Genomic DNA, 5804 nt, shown 5'->3' on the forward strand with positions numbered 1-5804 from the left:
AGGGACTCTAGGCATGTAGACTCACTCATACGGACGTACTAGTCAATGAGATCACCGGGCACTCCGTATGCAAGCATTCGGATGGCGGCAGTGCATTTCTGATAAGAGGAGAAACCGATCTTGCCGACGGCATCCTCTTTGCACTCGAAATAGTCATCATAGCCGACCACCTCCTCTCTAATACGGTTGAAAAGATGCCTACTTATACGGAAACGGCGGCGGAATTTTTGATGTTTGAACAACGGGCTTGTTGTATCAAAATAGTCCTTCCAAAGAAGGAAATGCCCGCTCTCTCGGTTGTGAAGGTGGCCCGGAATGGAGCCACGAAACAACGGCCGCTGGCTGTTGAGGTGGTGATGAACCAACACGGCAGCCAATATCCCCCCCTCGTCGTCGGACGACGAATCGTCGGAGTCGCAAAGGAAATTGTGGAAAAAGAACTCGTCGGCGGAGTCCATTTTCGTACCTTGGCAAACTGTCGAACAGCTTGCGGGCGTCGAAGAAGGAGACGACCTACAAGGGGAGTCGCGGCGCGCACGGACCAGCTAGCTGCCCTGCCGGCGTCCGACGAGTGGGCCGACGCCCGACGAGCGTGCCGGTGAGGATCCGACCGGGGTGGCGAGGCGGACTCTTGGTCGCGGGCGGCTGTGCGGTTGGGGGAGCGGCGGTGGGAAGCAGTTTGCTCCCCGGCGGCAAGACGGTGGTAGCGGGCGACGGGAGGAGTGAGCGTCGTTGCTGGACGAATGTGGAAGCGGCGACAGCTGGCAGATTCGTCGGCAAAAAAGGGCGGCGGCTCGGCGATTTGAGAAAAAAGTAGCGGTGCTCGTGCTGCCGCCGTGGTGCTCGTGCTGGTGCATGCTCTCTCTCTCTCTCCATATAGGTGTAGCATTGCTGCCCATATATAGCTACTTGTACGATAGGTGTAGCAAATGTATATTACGAGTTCGGATAACGGTTAAAAAACTAATCTTGATTAGATATCATTTCTCTAAGGAGTTTCACAAGAGGGTTGGTGAAATCGAACAACGGGTATCCAATTTGTTGGGTACGTGTCGACCTGCACAACAGATCTGGCTCTGATGGGCATATCCAGTTTATACCCGTCTGCACATACATGAGCAATATCCATTCTATACATGGCTTCTCTGCAGTATGCATGGAGTTGCATTATTAGTGCCAATGCTAGTCTAGGAGCTGCACCTGCACGACACACATGAGAATCACACGAAACAGTCGGTTGATCTGATGCCGCACGAGCCCGGCCAGTACCGTTAGTTTGTCACTAGTACAAAAGCCCGTGCGTTGCGCCGGACGAAAAGGATCGAAAAACCTACTCCGTGTGTCATCAATCATAATTTCTTATATCCAATCTTGATAAACATTGGTAATAAAATTACACTGGTTATTGCTTTTCGAAGCATGAATTGTGGATGTGAAGAAGCCACCCTATCTGATGGAAGAGTAGTAGTGCATGGAATAGTCTGTCAATCGGTTTTATTTTTTATTTTCAGAAAAACAGATATAGTTTTATTTAAAAAATGAACATTTTTTAACATTTCAGATTTTTTAATTGCAATGGAAATATTTTGAGCATGTAAAAAATGGAACAATGTGTTGAAATTTTGAGTTTTTTTTAAGGATGAACATCTTTAAAACTGTGAATACTTTTTGAAAGCAAGAACAATTTGAAACGCTCTTTATCTTAAAAAAAACCCATGTTCGATGTATGTGGTTTTAAAAAAGGATTGTTGATGTTCAGACCATGGAGTGTAGAGTTGAAAAAGTCATAGTGATGTCCTTCGATGATGGCTACTTCAGATTGGCACTATCACCGCATGGAAGAGTGGTGTATGCGTTTTTAGTGGGATAGCAAATAGGTCCGTGCATTTTAATGGAAGAAACTATATCCTCGCAAAAAGTGCAAGAATAAGATGTACGGATGTGGTAGAGATAAAAAAATTATAGAATTCTCGAGCACAAGTTCACCCACCAGCTTGTCTCCATGTGCTTTATCCAGGAACCCTCATAATTTTTAAAGTTTTTTCTGGTTTAATATGGCTCACACAAAAATTGAAGTTCACACTCATGTTGCTCATATACCCAATTCCTTTGAGTAGAAGTGTTCAAACAACAAGGCTTGTCAATTTTACGTACCACTAAGAAAATCCACTGCAATAACATCAGATGTGAAACTATTGTAGAAGAAGTTCAATAATGAGTAACTAAAAATAATTTGCATGCATATTTAAAGGTTGTTTGCTTGATTTAGTGAAATCTTCCGTAAGCATACAATATAACAACATATCACTTGTGGACATACATACATACATATTAATAACTTGTAGCCCAACGTTATAATGAAGGAAATATGCCCAAGAGGCAACAATAAAGTTATTATTTATTTCCTTATTTCATGATAAATGTTTATTATTCATGCTAGAATTGTATTAACCGGAAACTTAGTACCACTACTGGAATCATAGGATTTGCCATCAGCCCTTTCTTTGCCGTCTGCTAGCGGACGGCAAAGGAGGTCTTTGCTGTCCATTTCCAAAAAACAGACGGCAAAGAACTGGCTGATGGCAAAGATCATATTTGCCATCAGCCAGTTCTTTGCCGTCTGCTAGCGGACGGCAAAGAAGCTTTCCCGTCGGCTAGCGGACGGCAAAGAGGGAGGGGCCCCACTAACGAGCTGCTCAAAAAAAAACTTAACGCCCCCCCCTCTTTGCCGTCCGCTAGCGGACGACAAAGGGGAAAGCGGACGGCAAAGGGGGGCGGACGGCAAAGATTTAACCTATCTAACGGCGGCCGCGCCCCACCCCGCCCCTCTCTCTCTGTTTATCTCCCTCTTCACACGCGCGCCGCCGTCCCCACCACTCTCTGCCGCCCCGTCGCCCCACCACCCCACCGCCCCCCGCCCCGCTGCCACCGCGGCCCCGTCGCCCCCGCCACCCTGCCGTCTCGACGCCACTGCACCCCGGCCCCTCCACGCCCCTCCGCCCCGGCTCCGGCCCCCCGCGCCCCACCGCCCCCCTGCCCCGCCGCCCCCGCCGCCCTGCCGTCTCGGCGCCGCCGCGCCCCGGCCCCGGCCCCGTCGCCACTGCCGCCCGGCGCCGCTGCCCCAGGCCGCCCCGCCCCCCTCCTCCAGCGGCCACCTCCTCCATCGGCCCTGCCCCAGGTGAGCTCTACCTCCTCTTTTTTTTTCTGTTTTTTTAGTTTTAGGTTTATGTTTAGTTTAGATTTAGTCTTAGTCTTAGTTTTAGTTTTAGGTTTAGTTTTAGGTTTAGGTTTAGTTTTAGTTTAGTTTTAGGTTTAGATTTTCCTTTTTTTGTTTTTTTTAGTTTTAGGTTTATGTTTAGTTTAGATTTAGTTTTAGTTTTAGATTTAGGTTTAGTTTTAGGTTTAGGAAAGAAGAAGAAGAAAAAAAGAGGACAGGAGGAGAAGAAGAAGAGGAAAAAGGAAAGGAGGAAGAAGAAGAAGAAGAAGAAGAAGAAGGAAAAAAAGGAAGAAAAGGAAGAAAAGGAAGAAGAGGAAGAAGAAGAAAAGGAAAAAAGAGGGGGGAAAACCCGACCCAACACGGCACCCCGACCCCGAGACCCCGACCCCGACCCCGACCCCGACCCCGACACCGACACGACCCCGACCCCGATCCAGAGGCCGACGGGGTCATATATTTGTGAATTATTAGTTAGGTCTTATATTTTTCAATTTTGTTATGAAAAACATCATATATAATTGTGTTGATCGGGTAGTTTTAAATGTGCAGTTGTTTCATCGCTGCGAGGTTTGGTGTTCGACGACCTCGCCGTGCGTTTGACGAGCTATGCCCTTTCGTTCGTGGGTGAGTAGAAATGACATGTCCTCCTCCCCCATTAATTATTTGATCTATTCCGATGAAACTTGATAGCTAGCTATATATGTGTCTTGAATCATCAGTATGCGTAACCAACATGTGTCTCCCGTTCGAAAGCGTCATAGTTATAAATATGCATGCATTTGCATATTTATAACCTTGATTCTTTCGAATTGTCCAACGCTATCCATGGACAGCCCGAGTATGTGTAGATTGGGTTCGTTTTCCCATATGCCTTGCTCCGGATCCGACGCATAAACTTCGTCAGTGCCTCCCCTGTTGTTCTCCGGGTACACATCCTTTCTGTTTATTGCAGAGACGTGTATCAGGAGAACAGCGGGGAGGTGCTGCCGAAATTTTGCGTCGGATCCGGAGCATAGCATAGGAAAATGAACCCAATCTACACATACTCGGGTGGGATTAGGACCTATCATTACCTATTAGAGTGTAGGTTGCATGGACGTAATAAAATTGACAAAGTAGATCAACTGATGAATATATACATGGTGAATTATATATAATTGTTGTGTGTCCAGTAGCTCTGAAAGTCAAGATGAGTGATCGTGCGTGGATGTATACCGATCACACTGGTCAGAACAAATGGAGCGCTGAATGGTTCACAAAAACCAAGGGGTTTGTGCAAGCCGAATTTGCAAATGGCCAGAGGAAAACTTGGTGCCCCTGTTTCCGATGCGGCAATTGGGAAAAGAGGACAGAGGCTGAAATGGGTAAACACCTGCAGAAGAATGGTTTTACGCCCGATTATACGGTGTGGACATTTCATGGTGAGTCTGCCCAACGTGACCGAGCTGAGGTGGATCGTCGTTGCACCGACGAGCATGGTACCGGGATGGAAAACATGGTGCAAGACTATGATGATGCCCGGGATTCGGACGAGGAGATGGAGGAATCTGCAAAGGCCTTCAATGAAATGTTGGAGTCTTCAAAACGTCCGCTCCACGAGCACACTGAGCTTTGTCAGTTGGATGCCATCTCACAAGTAATGGCTCTGAAGGCTCAGTTCAACTTGGGCAGAGAATGCTACGACGCAATTATGACAATATTTGGATGCTTTCTACCCAAAGGCCATGTAATGCCTGCAAACCTGTACCAGTCGGACAAAATCCTCCGTGCACTGAAGATGCCCTATGAGAAGATACATGCCTGTGAGAAAGGATGTGCCTTATTTAGGCTTGACTATGCGGACTTGAACTATTGTCCCATTTGCAAGTCTTCCAGGTATATTGTGGTAGACAACGATATGGGTGAGAAGACACAGACCAAAATCCCCGTTAGTGTTCTTCGGTATATGCCAATCGTACCAAGACTTCAACGTCTTTTCATGGTCGAAGAGACGGCCAGACAGATGACATGGCACAAAATAGGCAAAAGAACCGAACTAGATGCAGATGGGAATCTGATGATGGTACACACATCGGATGGTGTTGCGTGGAAAAAGTTTGATGAATTACATGCTGACAAAGCGGCAGATCCGAGGCATCCTCGAGTCGGCATCAACACCGATGGGTTCAGTGTGTTTGGTATGACGGCAGCCCAATACAGTTGTTGGCCCGTATTTGTCTTTCCACTCAATCTCCCCCCCGGACAGATTATGCAAAGAAAGAACATTTTCCTGACGTTGATAATTCCAGGGCCCAACTATCCGGGGAAAAATATGAATGTGTACATGCAGCCGCTTAAGGACGAATTGCAAGAAGCCTGGGATAATGGGTTCAAGACATACGATGCCTATAGCAAACGAAACTTCATAATGCGTGTCTGGTACATGTACTCGACGCATGACTTGCCGGCGTATGCGCTATTCGTTGGCTGGTGTGTGCATGGAAGGTTCCCGTGCCCCACATGCAAGGGAGCTCTTGAGTTTCGTTGGCTTCAGGCCGGTCGCAAGTTTTCTTGCTTCGACATGCATAGACAGTTCCTGGATCCTCGC

The sequence above is a fragment of the Triticum aestivum genome, chromosome 7B (assembly GCF_018294505.1).
Source record: "Triticum aestivum cultivar Chinese Spring chromosome 7B, IWGSC CS RefSeq v2.1, whole genome shotgun sequence".
In the NCBI taxonomy this organism is placed as follows: Eukaryota; Viridiplantae; Streptophyta; class Magnoliopsida; order Poales; family Poaceae; genus Triticum; species Triticum aestivum.